General features: G+C 40.3%; 1 long non-coding RNA gene across 1 annotated transcript; it reads left to right on the forward strand.

Moving 5' to 3' along the window:
* Nucleotides 1–1230: 1230 nt before the first annotated feature.
* Nucleotides 1231–13852, forward strand: LOC129392783 (uncharacterized). The gene is made up of 3 exons (XR_008619375.1): nt 1231–1365; nt 11605–11690; nt 13593–13852. It is a non-coding gene; the product is annotated as an uncharacterized lncRNA (long non-coding RNA).
* The last annotated feature ends 1198 nt before the right edge of the window (nt 13853–15050 follow it).

The raw sequence follows: 15050 nt of genomic DNA on the forward strand, positions 1-15050 counted from the left end.
TTCTGATAGGGTTACCTATTAAACAGGCTGAAACACCCTTTACATTTCTTTGGGTGGTTATTTGGATGATGTCTGTGGACCCCACTAAATTGTGAGCTTGTTAAAGTAGGAACCTTGTCTGTCTTGCTCTCTGTAGAATCTCTGGGGCACACAGACTATCTGGCAAATGGAAGGTTCTCAGTAAGTGTTTATTGAAAGCATAGTGCTTAAGGGCATCCACTTTTCTCCATTTCTCTGGCCCTGCTCACCTGGCTGTCTGCCTCTAGCTGGCCCCTAGCTCACACATGACTTCTCCAATCCATTCTGTATCCAGAGGGAGCTCATAAATGAGCCTGTGTCCCTCCTCTACCTAGACTCATCAATGGCTCCCCATTGTTCCTGGGATAAGGCCCAAATTTCTAAACAGAAGCTTTTTGTTCTGGCTCAAGCTGCCCTCCTAACTTTCTATGGATGGGTCAGCTGTGTCTCATCTCTGGGTCTTTGCAAAGGAATTCACACTTCCATCCTATTTATACCTGGCTAACTCCTCATCTTTCAGATCTCAGTTGAAATATCCTGTCCCCTGGGGGCTTCCCTCAGTGCTCAGTTGGGGTCAGACTCCTCCATGGTGTTCTCACAGCCTTCTCCAACCACAGGGCGATCATGGGTTACTGTCTCTTTAACTGTCACTTTTCCCCCACCAGAATCCTCTGGTCTGGTGTACTCATGTTGTGTTCAAGTGTGTTGTATTCAAGTTTCCAACACTCTTCATCGCATGGGAGGAACTCAAAGAATATTTGTGAAATGAATGAATCATCCCTTTTATTTTTTGGCTGTGCTGTGCAGCATGCAGGATCTTAGTTCCCTGACCAGGGATCGAACCTGTGCCCCCCACAGTGGAAGCGTGGAGTCCTAACCACAGGACCACCGGGGCATTCCCTGAATTATCCCTTTTTGAAAGGTAAGAAATCTCAGGTAAAGAGAGGGGGGGCATCCTTGATGAATACCATACAGCTAGCAAGTGAAACTTGAACACAAGTTTCAAGCCCAGGACAGTGTCATGCTGTTGTGGGCTGAACTGTGTCCCGCGCACCCACCCCCCAAATTCGTATGTTGCAACCCTAACCCCTAGCACCTCAGAATGTAACGGTATTTGGAGACAGGGTCTTTAAAGAGGTAACTAAATTGAAATGAGGTCATTAGGGGAGGCCCTAATTCAATGTGACTGGTGTCTTTATAAGAAGAGGAGATTACGACACAGACACACAGAGGGAAGACCACGTGAGGATACAGGAAGAAGATAACCATCTACAAGCCAAGGAGAGAGGCTTCAGAAGGAACCAACCCTGCCAACACCTTGATCTTGGACAACTAGCCTCCAAAACAGTGAGAAAATAAGTTTCTGTTGTTTAATTAACCCCATAGGTATACTTGGTTATGGCAGCCCTAGCAAACTAATATACATGCCTAAGAGCTTTCCCCTCTGTGCCACATTTTAATTGTCGAGAGCAGAACTGTCAAACAGAAACACACTGTGAATCACATATGTAATTTAAAATTTTCTAGTAGCAACATTAAAAAAGGTAAAAAAGAGGTAAAATTAATTTTAGGAATATACTTTATTTAACCTAATATCTAAATCTAATATCTAATCTAAAATATGATCATTTTAACATGCAATCTATATGAAACATTATTAGTAAAATACATTACATTCCTTTTTTTCATAGAAGTCTTTGGAGTTTGGTGTGTATATTACACTTATAGCACATATAAATTTGGATTTGTTACGTTTCAAGTACTTAATAGCCACATGTGGCTATCGTATTAGACATCACAGGGGTAGATAAGCCCTTCTTTTCTGTACAACACTCTTTAAAAAAAAAAGGTGTTTTTTCCTGATAATACATGATCATTGTAAACAATTCAAAAAAATTCAGCAAGTCTGCTTGGGAATATCATTCCTGGAAATTTTGTCTTTGCCTCGACTTTAGCAATTCTAATAGCTGGTTTAGTTGTTCTTCACAGGATTAAGCTATTTGGGCATTTTGGCCATTAGTTTCCCCCCTGGCATTAGACGGTAAGCATCGGATTCAGAATGTTTCTGTGCCTCCAGAGAAAGCTTTTCTGCCCCTCACCCCCTCAACCACATGCCTCTGCTAACTCACTTGGAAATCCAGAGACCACAATACATTGCTATATGGCTTCATCCCCCAATCCTTGACCACAGGCTGCATCTCATATGTCTCTTGGATGACTGTCTCTGCCAAGTTTGAACCTAATGCCTCTCTGACCCAGTGCAGGTCTGTTCATCCCAGCCTGGTCCCCACCGCTGGTTCCCAACTTGTACAGGTGAACGTTTCTGTGACCTTGAAGGGCTACCCTGGGCGGGGGACCCACCATGCTACCTACGCTGTCCCTTCAGCAAGGCCCCTTGAAGTTGAATTGCTGCAGTTTCCATTGTGCTGGGAGCAGAGAACTCATCTCATGGAGGGAACTCAGCAGCTGCAAAAAGCAGAGACTCAGGGCATCAGGTAGTTATCCTCAGACCTCTCAGATACCCCAGCACTTTCCCCAAGGGTGTCTATGAACGCGCTCTGGCTCTGTGGTTGAGAGTGTGGTCTCGGGCATCAGACAGACCTGCTTTCTAATCCTGCTCTGCCAGTTGCTGACTGTATGATTGTGGATGCTACTTTCACTCTCTGGGCTTCATCTGTAAAATAAGAGCAATAACAATAACGTGTACTTTTTCCGGCTTTGTAATATAGTTCTGATGCAGCTTACAACTATATAGCTCTTATATACCATAGGGTGCATAGCATATTACCTAGTACACGGAAAGCTCTCAGCCAATGATGGGAAAGGACCAAGCACGCCAGTCCAGCTTGGTACAATCAGACTGTTCCACGGATGTTTGGGCTCTTAAGTTGCCAATGACAGAAACCCAATTATAGGAGCTGTCAAGATTGGATGATTGATTACGAGGGCCCAGGGCTGTTTTACAGAATGCAGCCTGGCCTCAGGGAGGGACTGCCACCATATATGGAGCATTCTGGGACCTGGGAACCCTCTCGTTCTGTCTCTCACTTCTGCTTCAGTGTCTGTACCTCTTCCCTTTTTCTTTCTGCAGGCCAGCATTTTCTGCTTCTCTGGCCACACACTGGCTGATCTCCAGCTCGAGATCTCTTCCCTTCCAGTGACCAGCCTAGCGTGTGCTGCAATTCCCAGTCCTGGGAGACAGATGGGGTTGGCCTGCTTTGAGTCAGGTGTTGACTTCTGTTTCAATCAGCTGTGACCAAGAGGGAAAGGCAGATAGTTCAAGCACGCTTTTTTTAAAAAAAGTTGTATTTAGTTGGAAGAAATAGATGGACATGACTTGGTGAACAAAGTGATCATATCCTGGTGGACAAGGTGCATGAAGATGCAGACTTAGTAAAGAGCAAAAAACTGTAGTTTTGACTCTGGTGACCACAAGAGAGGGAGAAAAACTCAAGTGGGGCTTAGAAAAGTTTACTCCACGTCAAGAATTGAGACCTTGTGGAGAGAGGCTCAACCGTGGATTTATAAGGGAACCATTGAGCCTGTGTCTTAGGTACTGTTCATAACTGTTGTTCATTCACTCCAATTTTTTGAGTGCACTGGGGGTACAGTAGTGAGCTCGCCCTCATAGACCTTACACCATTTTCTTCTGTTGATGTGGTTGTATAAGAGGAAATAAACCAAGCATTTGTAGGACCCCACTGTTGTCTCACATTTCCTACTTGAAAGCACCATTTCAGGAAAAAAAAAAACTGGACCTAAAGAAGGTGGAGGTCATTTTCTTGGTGATTCTGGAAAACTAGCTATAGTCCCAATCCATTGTGGCACACTTTTGCTTTATCTCCTTACTCCTTTTGGTGTTCACCAAAAAGTCACATTCAACCAGAAGAGACAGGAAAGGAGGTAAGGGAGTGTGATATTGTGATTTATAATAAGAAATATATATTTGGTCTTCATCCCAGGTTCTGGCACTGAGCTCCTAAGACCCTTGGAATTCTTAAGTGATAAGAGTGATACAAATGTCTTGATATTCATAACAAGCTCATTTCAACCACACCTGAGTTCATGTTAATGAAGTGACTTTTAGAAAGCACCTAAAGATGGGGGCTGGTTGCCAGGGGAACCAACTGTATGATTAGAGGGTTGGAACTTTCACTCCCACCCCTCTGACCTCTGGGTAGGGGAGAGGAGCTGGAGATTGAATTATTTGCCAATGACCAATGATTTAATCAGTCATGCCTATGTAATAAAGCCTCCATAAAACCCCAAAAGAAAGGGGTTCAGAGAGCTTCCTGCTTGCTTAACATGTCAAAGTGCTGGGAGAATGGCTTGCTGGGAAGAGGGCATGGAAGCTCTGTGCCCCTTTCCCCATTCCTTGCGTTATGTATCTCTTTGATCTGGCCATTCCTGAGTTATAGCCTTTTATAATAAACCAGTAATCTAGTAAGTAAAATGTTCCTCTGAGTTCTGTGAGCTGCTTTAGCAAATTAATTGAACCCAAGGAGGGGGGCATGGAAATCTCTGATCTGTAGTTGGTTGGTCAGAAGCACAGGTGACAACCAGAACTTGGAATTGACATGTGAAGTGTGCGTGTGGGGGCAGTCTTGTAAGACAGAGCCTTTAACCTGTGGGATCTGACACTATCTCCAGGCAAACAGTGTCAGAATTGAGTTGAATTATAGGACACCCAGCTGGTGTTGGAGAATTTCTTGGTAGTGTGGAAAAACACACACACTGGAGGGAGTCAACAGTATTTGAATACCTATCTTTGCTGGGTCTAATTAATTCAATCTGGATTCTGGGGCCAAGAATGGACTAAATCAAGTAGTCTCTCCTCTTAAGGAATTCCATTTGTCAGAGCTAAACATTCCAATAGCAGACAGAATTCTTAAGGTTTTCGATAGCTATGACTGAAAAAGGTCCTTTGGGCAAGTTGGTGTTTACTTTCTTTGAACAGTGTATCTGCACCATCAGAGCAGATGTGACTCCAATAAGTGGCTGCAGATGACCTCTGTTTTGGGAGCTCAATTGAACCAGTCAATTCATTCATTCAAAGAACCGAATCCATATTAATTGAGCACCTTCTAAGTATAAGGCTTTGTTCTGTATGCTGAGGATACCATGGTGATCAAGACAGGCAAAGCCCTGTCCTCATGGAGCTTACATTCTAGATGAGGAGCTCACATTTTTGTGGATTTGATACATAACTAGAAACTTGGAACAAAACCTGGGACATAGAAGTCATTAACTCAATGGATATGTGCTTAATTCATTGAATGAATGAATGAATGGACTTATTGACTGCATAGGAATTCTGAAACATTGTTAACTCTCAAGGATCCTCAGGATTGGGCCTTCTTAGGGTACAGTCCTTTTTGATTTTTGAAATCACCCTTGTTAAACCACTGTGTCAGTAGGTAAGTACACAGATACTTGCAAATTATTTGTAGCGGTTATGGGCAAACGCTTCTCCTCATAGACACCTCATACCCAAGTTTTAATTTGATGGTAGTTGGGGCACATGAACGAGAGAAAATTGAGTGAGTTCAGATGGCCTGGTGTTTCAGATATCATAAAAACTTTGGAGTAACCAAGAGTGCAGCTGAGTTATGGACCACTTTGGAGCCATGAGGCCATAGTTGTCCATCCACCCTTTCTGATTCTTGAAGGGAATCCCTCATTTCTGATGTGGTTGAGGGGCATGCTCATCTGGTTTCCATTTGAATCGTGGACACGTTGACCATTTTCTCCCAAAGAACAGTCAAGGCGGGAGGATATACTTAGGCAATTACTGGGGTAGAATGTCAGCAGAAGGAAGGGAAAAATGAACAATGCCAGTCACTTCCTCAGCACCAGCAGCACTGTGTCTGTAGAGCAAAGCATCGCAGGTTCTCAAAGAAATCAGCTGGATAACTTCCAGCTCAGAATGGTACCTGGCTAGCTATAGCTGCCCCTGGCCTGGCCTCTCTTGCTTTCCAATTAACCTCTCTAAGGAAGACATAGAAACAGCACAGCCCCACCATCATAAAAGTGGAGACACTCTTTCCCTATCCCCCTCTTTGCAGTGGCTCAGAGACACAACATCTGTAGCAATTAAAACATTGCACGAATACCTCTCAAGTCTGTGAGTATTGTTTAAGGCAGCCAAGTCTTGCCACCCTCCCTAAATTTTTTGGAGACTATGTTTTTTATGAAATGATAGGCTAAAAGTTGCGGCTGTAGTACACTGATACTGGCAGGAATAGACACTATAGGCAAAGTTACGTAGATGAGGAGAGAAACAAAGAGAGACTGAGTAACAGAGCCTGTGGGAGACTATAGATTTTCATGTGTTCTGTATTCTGTCGGTTTTGAATGTCAGAGAATAAGGCAGAGGAAGTTGGAGAAGATTCCACCTCAGTAGAGCAGAGTTCTATTAGATAAAAGACTGAAAAAAAAATGAATAACAGATTTTAAAATAAATCCCTTCCCCAAACACACAAATAAACAAATACCAAATTCTCTATTAATGTAGGGCTAAGGAAGTTAAAAAAAACTTCCCTCAAAGAAAATTCCAGGCTTATGTATTTTCACTGGTGAATTATTTCAGTATTTAAGGATGGAATAAAACTAATCTGACATTACCTCTTTTAGGAAATAGAGGAGGAAATGCTTCCAAATTCCTTTTGTGATAGTCATTTATGAAACCATCATATGAAAATCTGATAGACATTCTAAAAAGAGAGAGAGAAAAATAGAATTATTGACTAAAATCCACATAACATAGGTTCAAAAATCCTTAACAAAATATTAGCACATCAAATCTAGCAGTGTATAAAAAGATAACACATCAGGACCAAGTAGGGTTTATTCCAGAAATGCAAAGTTGGTTTAACATTTGAAATTCCAATAGTGTAATCCACCACACTTACAGAATTAAGAAGAAAAATACACCAAGGAGAAAAGACATGTGACAAAGATGAAATCTATCCATGATAAATATTGAGCAATCTAGGAATAAAAGGTAAATTTCTCAATCTGATAAAGGCTATTTATTAAAAAACTGTAGCAAAAATCATACTTACAGGTGAAATATTGAACACTTTCTCACTAAGATTGGGAATAAGGCAAAGATGTCCTGTCTTGCCATTCCTAAATTGCAGGCAGATATGAAAAGAAGATAAAATTATATCTACTTTCAGGTGTCATGACTATGTGGAGAATCCTAGGAAATTTACCAAACAATTACTAGAACTAATAAGCAAGTTTGGCAAACTCACATAATTCAAGGTTAATATACAAAAATCAATTTTGGGGCTTCCCTGGTGGTGCAGTAGTTGAGGGTCCGCCTGCCGATGCAGGGGACGCGGGTTCGTGCCCCGGTCTGGGGGGATCCCACATGCCGCGGAGCGGCTGGGCCCGTGAGCCATGGCCCCTGAGCCTGCGCGTCCGGAGCCTGTGCTCTGCAGCGGGAGAGGCCACAGCAGTGAGAGGCCCGCATACCGCAAAAAAAAAAAAAAAAAAAAAAAAAATCAATTTTATTATGGATATACCAACAACAAATATTTGGTGAAATTTAAAAATCTCTTTTCAGAGCATCAAAAACAAACAAAAAATTACCGAGGATTAAATTGCACAGAACATGTGCAAGACCTTTACCTACACTGAAAACTCTAAAACATTGCTGAGAGTAATTAAAAAAGAATAAAATTAGTGGGAATTTATGGATAGGAAGGGTCGATGTTGTTAAGATGTTAATTCTTCCCAAATTGACCAACAGATTCAACACAATCACAGTAGAAATTCCAGAAAGTCTTTTGCAGAAATTAATATTTTTATAGAAATGCAAAACACCAAGAATATAAAAAGCTACCTTGATAAAGAAGAGCAAAATTGGAAGATTTAGATTATCTGACTTCAAGACTCATTTTAAAACTATGGTAATCAAGAGTGTGGTATTGGCATAAAGATGGACAAATTGATCAGGGGAACAGAACACAGCTTAGAAGCAGACTCAACTGGTCAACTAATTTTTGCAGAGGCACCAAGGCAATTCAGTGCAGAAAGGAAAGTCTTCCACCTAATGATGCTGGAATAGCTGGTTATTCATATGGAAAAGAAAAGGACTAAATTTCGACTTCGTATAATATACAAAACCAGAAAGCTTTCAGTAGAAAACATAGAAGAGTATCTTCGTTACTTAGAGATAGGCAAAGTTTCTTAAGACTCATAAAAGAAAAACTGATAAGGTAGATTTTATCAAAGTTTGAAAATTTCTGCTTATAAACAGACACTTAAAAAAACAAGTAGGCAATCTGCAAGCTGAGGGAAAATCTTAGGAAAACAGATAAAAAGAAAAGAAAAAGAACTGGTATCCAAGATTTCAAAGAACTCCTACAATTCAATAAGAAAAGAATAAAACCCAATAAATGGACAAAACAATTGGGTAGGCATTTCTCAAAAGAAGATACACACATGGTGATGAAAATAGTCAAGGTGCTGAATATCATTAGTCATCAGGGAAATTCAAATGAAAACCACAATATGATACCCCTATACATCCTTCAGAAGGTCTAAATTAAAAAGACTGACAATCTTAAATGTTGTGAGGATAGTAAAGACAGTATTCTGCTCAATTTTGCTGTGATCTAAAACTGCTCTAAAAATAGTCTGTTATAAATAAATATTCTCTAAAAAAGACAATATAGTTGCAAAAATATCATTACTGAAAAATTTACATAAAAAAAGAAAGATACAATTTTTTTTTTTTTACATTCACAAACATAGAAAAGGCTTTTTGAGATAATTTTGTTAAATTTGTGTTCTCCTTGTTTTGCTCTTAAGGGTGATTCTGTGGTGAGCATGCATGTTGTTGGTGTTTTATCAATAACGTTTATTCCTTAAGTTGGCTGGTAAGCACGTTAGAGTCTGTAATGTAAATATCTCTAAGATGGTTGAAATGGTACTTAATACATTAAAATATTTCTGCATGTAAAAGAGAGAAAATGTATGAACATATAAATATTAGCTGTCACTAGATGGTATGATTATGGATGATTTCTGGTTTTTTCCTTAATTTTCTAAAAATTGAAGAATAATAAACAAAAGAGACACTCAGGTCACAGATTTGAACTAGCTTTTATTTTGGCACTTGGTATAGCCTGACACATAGTAGGTATTCAATATACTTAAAAAAAGAACTTTATGAGGTATAATTCACATACCATGCAATTAAAAAATATTGATATATTCACAGATATGTGCAGCCACCATTACAGTCAATTTTAGAATATTTTTATCACCTTAAAAAGGAACCATGCACCCTTTAACTGTCACTTACTTATCCCCCACCTCCCCAGCCCTGAACAACCACTAATCTACTTTCTGTCTCTATAGATTTTCCTATTCTGCCTATTGTCTATAAACGGACTGATATAATATATGGTCTTCTGTGACTGGTTTCTTTCACTTAACCATAATGTTTTCAAAGCACCTTCATGTTGTAGCATATATCAGTATTTCATTCTTTATTATTGCTGAATAATATTCCATTGTATGGATATACTACATTTTGTTTATCCATCACTCATTGATGGATATTTGGGTTGTTGCCACCTTTTGATTATTATGAATAATTCTGCTATAAATATTTGTGTAAAGTTTTTTTGTTTTTGCATGGGAATATGTATTCAGTTCTTTTGATTTATATACCTAGGTGTTGAATTGCTGGGTCATATGGTAACTGTCTAAGTTTTTGTGGAACTTTTAAGTTGTTTCCCAAAGTGATTGTACCATTTTACATTCCCACCAGCAGTGTATGAAAGTTCCAGTTTAAATCCCAGTTTCTCCACAGCTTTAACACTGATGGTTTGTTTTCTGACTTTTGTTGATATCTAGGTTATTCTAGTAGGCATGAAGTGATACCTCATTGGGGTTTTTATTTGCATTTCCCTGATGATTAATGATGTTGAGCATATTTTCATATGCTTATTGGCCATATTTATGTATCTTTTTTTGGAGTAAGGCCTATGCAGACCATTTTGCTCATTTTTTAGTTGTGTTATTTGTATTTTTTTATTGGGTTGTAAGGGTTCTTTTATGTTCTAGTACAAGTCCCTTATCAGATAATATGATTTGAAAATATTTGCTCCCATTCTGTGGGTTGTCTTTCCACTTACTTTTTTTTTTAATACATTTATTTATTTAGTTTTGGCTGCATTGGGTCTTTGTTGCAGTGCATGGGCTTCTCATTGTGGTGGCTTCTCTTGTTGATGGAGCTTTTTTTTTTTTTTGGGGCTGTGTTGGGTCTTTGTTTCTGTGCGAGGGCTTTCTCTAGTTGTGGCAAGCGGGGGCCTCTTCATCACGGTGCGCGGGCCTCTTCACTATCGTGGCCTCACGTTGTGGAGCACAGGCTCCAGACGCGCAGGCTCAGTAGTTGTGGCTCATGGGCCTAGTTGCTCCGTGGCATGTGGGATCTTCCCAGACCAGGGCTCGAACCCGTGTCCCCTGCATTAGCAGGCAGATTCTCAACCACTGTGCCACCAGGGAAGCCACTTTCTTGACAGTGTCTTTTGAAGCACAAAATTTTCTAATTTCCATGAACTCCAATTTATGTATTTTTTCTTTTGTTGCTTGTGCTTTTGGTGTCATTTCTAAGATTCCATTGCCAAGTCCAAGGTCATGAATATAGAGCACTATATTTTCTCCTGGTTTTTATCAGTTTTAGTACTTATATTTAAGTCTTTGATTTATTTTGAGTTAATTTTTGTATGCATTATGAGGTAAGGGTCCAACTTCATTCTTCTGCTTGTAACTATGCAGTTCTCTCAGCATCCCTTGTTGAAAAGACTATTTTTCCTCATTGAATGGTCTTGGTACCCTTGTCAGAAATCAGTTGACCATAGACACATGGATTTGTTTTTGGATTCCCAGTAAAATTAGAATTCTATTTCATTGGTTTGTATGTCTATCCTATGCTAGTACTACACTGCCTTGATTATTGTTGCTTTGTAGTAAGTTTTGAAATTTGGAAATGTGAGTCCACCAATATTTTCTTTAAAATTTTTTTTGGCTATTCTGAGCACATTGCAATTACATATGGACTTTAGAATCAGTTTGTCAGTTTCTATAAAGAAGCCAACTGGAATTCTATAGGAATTGCTTTGAATCTGTGGATCAAATTGGGGAATATTGCCATCTTAACAACATTGTCTTTTAATCCATGAACATGGGATATTTTTCCAATTTCATACGTCTTCTTTCATTTTTTTCAACAATGTTTTATAGTTTTCAGAGTATAAGTTTGCATGTCTTTTGTTAAATTTATTCTTAAGTGTTTTAGTCTTTTTGATGTTATTGTGAATTGAATATTCTTTATTTTATTTTTGGGTTGTTCATTGTAAGTGAATAGAAATACAATTGATTTTTGTATATTGATCTTTTAAAAGTTCTGCAACCTTGCTGAATTAATTTATTAATTCTAATAGTTTTTTAAGTGGATTCCTTAGGATCATGTCACCAAAGAAGAAAGTTGTTTTACTTTTTCCTTTCTAATCTAGATGTTTTTATTTCTTTTTCTTTCCTGATTGCTCTGGCTGGAACTTCCAGTACAATGTTGAATAGAAGTGGTGAGAGTGGACATCCTTGTTTTGTTCCTGACCTTAGCGGGGAAGCATCCAGTTTTTCATCACTAGGTATGATGTTAGCTGTGGGTTTTTCATAGATGTCTCTTATCAGGTTGAGGAAGTTCCCTTCTATTCCTAGTTTGCTGAGTGTTTTTATGAGGAAACCATGCTGAATTTTGTCAAATGTTTTTTTCTGCATCTATTGAGATGATTGTGTGAGTTTTTTTTTAATTCTATTGATACAGTGTACTCCATTAATTGATTTGCAGGTGTAATCAATACACTTTTGTTGAATGTGTCCTGTGCTAATAGGTCTCTTTAGAAATGAAATGAAATTGAGCCCACTATGTGGTCTAGCATGTGCAGGCCACCAAGTGGCTGTTTTTGGAGGAGAACTGCCCTATCCTAGTCTCTGCCAGCTCTTCCCTTGTTCTCTTTTCAGAATCAATGCAAAGCCTTGTACCATTCAAGTCCAAACTTACATCTCCATCCAGGTAGACATGTTTCAGGTTAATTAGGGGCCTCAGTCAATTTAGCGCACAGGCTGTAATTACAAGCACCTAATACCTGCAATTTCTCTTTTAATTAAAATAAACAATGTGGAGGGGCTGACATCACACCGAGGCAACTGGTGTGCAGGGCATAGGTAATTACACCAAAGCTGAGGCTCCTGCTGGGAAGAAGTCTGTTGGGATCCATGGTGAAGCACTGGGCGTGGCCATCCTGGTGAATGGTAATTACTTGCTGCCAAACATAGCTGAAACCAGACAGGTAGTTGGTTGTAGTGATGACATTAGAACATCCTTCTTTCAAGCTGGAACTGAGCTGTGACTTTTGGACCATGTGTGTGTGTGTATGTGTGTCTATTTACATATGTGATGTCCCTCTAAATATATTTACCTATAATATGCTTTCATTCATATGAGCGGTGGGATGAAAAATTCCTATTTTAACTGCAGGTTTTAGAGATCTTTTTGCGGGTGGAGTTACCCTTGCATAGAAAAATAATACTTCACCTGGATATGTGGATCAGACATATCTTAACTGCTCAGCCTTAGATGTTACAGAAATTTGGAGATGGGATATTGCAGGGAAAAGAGAAGTGGTAAAAAAAAAAGAGTGGAGAGATACAGGACTGGGCATGTGGCAGGAGGTTAAAGAGAAGGTCTGAGAAAAACGTGGCCAATAAGAGACCTGGTGGCCAGAGTGTCTCAAGGACATATAAGAACAAGGTACTGGGTTGGCCAAAAGGTTCGTTTGGGTGGGTTCTTGGGTAACATCTTATGGAAAAGCCCGAACGAACTTTTTGGCCAGCCCAATATTTAACACTTAATTTAAAAGTGTTTGCGTTGTGTGTTATAAACTCCCTCTGACGCTGAAAATCTTCAGTAAAGTCATTAGCACACACTACTGCTTTGTATCGGTGAGTGTTTTTTGTGTGTGTGTGAAGATCAGGAAGAAAGATTTAACTCCACATTTGAGTAGGAGTGTAGAGGATCATACAGCTGAGAAAGTGAATCCAGGGGACTAGGGAGCCAGAAGTGACCAAAGATTGTAAGTCTCTGGGACTTTTCAGAAATCTTGTGCATGGAGTTGGACTTCCCACAGGATATAGGAGAGAAATCCACATTTATGTTTGCAAGGAAATCTCGTCATGGCACTCTGCCACCTGAAAGCTTCCAATTTCCCCTATTGCCACCATGATAAAATATAAACTTATTTAAATGTTTCCCAAAGATATCGAGTCCTAGTCCCTGAAACCTGTAAATGTTACCTCCCCACCAACTTGTTTTTTCAAAAGAGTCTTTGTAAATGTGATTAAGTTAAGGATCTTGAGATGGAGAGGTTATCCTGGATTATCCTAATGGGCTCTTTATACCATCATATATGTTCTTTTTTTTTTTTTGAATTACTTATCTCCATGATATCATTTTGTTTATTTATTTATTTTTAAAACATCTTTCTTATAAGAGGGAGATTTTAGACACAAACAGAAGAAAAGGACACAGATGAAAGAGGAGAAGCAATGTGACCATGCAGGCAGACATTGGAGTGATGCGGCTGAAATCAAGGAATGCCAGTAGCCACGAGAAGCTGGAAGAGGCAAGGAGCAGATTCTCCTCTGGAGCCCCTGCAGGAAGGGCAGCCCTGCTGACACCTTGGTATTAGCCCAGTGAAACTGATTTTGGATTTCTGGCCTCTAGAACTGGGAGAGAATAAATTTCTGTTGTTTTAAGCCACCTAGTTTGGGAAACTAAACAGAAGCCTTCCCCAGACCCTCACGATCTGGTCCTACCTTCCTATCCAGCTTGGCCACCTGCTGTTCGACAGACTTTCATCTCCAACCTTGTCACACACACCCCCCAACACACACCCCATACTCTGGCCTTATCTTGTAGTGTTCCACCTGGAACACTCCTCCAGTCTCTGCCAGCTGTGAGAGATGTGGTGTGCTAGACCAGTTTACAGATGAGAAAACTGAGGATGCAGGCAGGACTGTGCCCCGCAGAGTATTGCTAAGCTCGTCTCCGAGTAGTTACCCTCCCTGGCCATGGTCTCAGCCCCCTCTTGCCCAGTCTCCCTGGCTAAGGCTCCTTGTCAGGGTGGCTTGGGAAACTCCAGCTCTCTCACCTTTGGGCGCAGTGGAACAAGCACAGGCTTTGGTGTTGGATAGACTGAGTCAGAATGTTGTCTTGGCTCCTTACATGTTGTGTGACCTTGTGTAAGTTACTTAACTTTTTCAGTTCTCTTATCTGTAAAATGGGGCTTACAGAAGTGACCCTTTCTAAAAAAAAATTTTTGCTGATCACTGGACTTTATTAAAATGGAATCACTGATGATTACACAGAAGCTGCTACTTGCCTAAGCCAAAATTCTTGAGGTTCACATAAACTTAGTTGAGGTCTTTAACATATATTTATGGAACATCAACTCTATGTGGACAAGCCCAGGTCCCCACCTTCGCGGAGGGTGCATTTACTTAGGATACTGAGAGAGTAAGAGCAGGTATTGAGACCTGGAGCAGGTCCCCTCTTCCCCTAACCCCTCCACATTGTCTGAGGTTCCCTTTTCTTTAGGGGGTCAGAACTAGCCCACTTACCCAGGTTAAGGGAGATCTCCCAGGGAATAGCTTTGGCCTAAGAGGAGGCAAGTGGGCAGGGCATGGGACTGAGCACACATGCAGGTGGTGGCTTTGGTTTGGAAGCACCCTTACCTCCCACTCATGTCATAGCCCAGACTTCAGCAGCTGGGAGGCAGCTGCCATCTTCTAGGAAAGAAAGGTTTATAAGGGTGGCAGGCAGACAGGTATGATGTATGAGCTCTGGATACCTTTCCTGCACCCCTAGTGTATAACCAGGGCCAGAGAGGAAGCACACGTGAGTTCTGACTCATGTGCCCACACATTCACAACCCTGCCTAGGAAACTGC

This window comes from Physeter macrocephalus, chromosome 14 (assembly GCF_002837175.3).
Source record: "Physeter macrocephalus isolate SW-GA chromosome 14, ASM283717v5, whole genome shotgun sequence".
NCBI lineage: Eukaryota > Metazoa > Chordata > Mammalia > Artiodactyla > Physeteridae > Physeter > Physeter macrocephalus.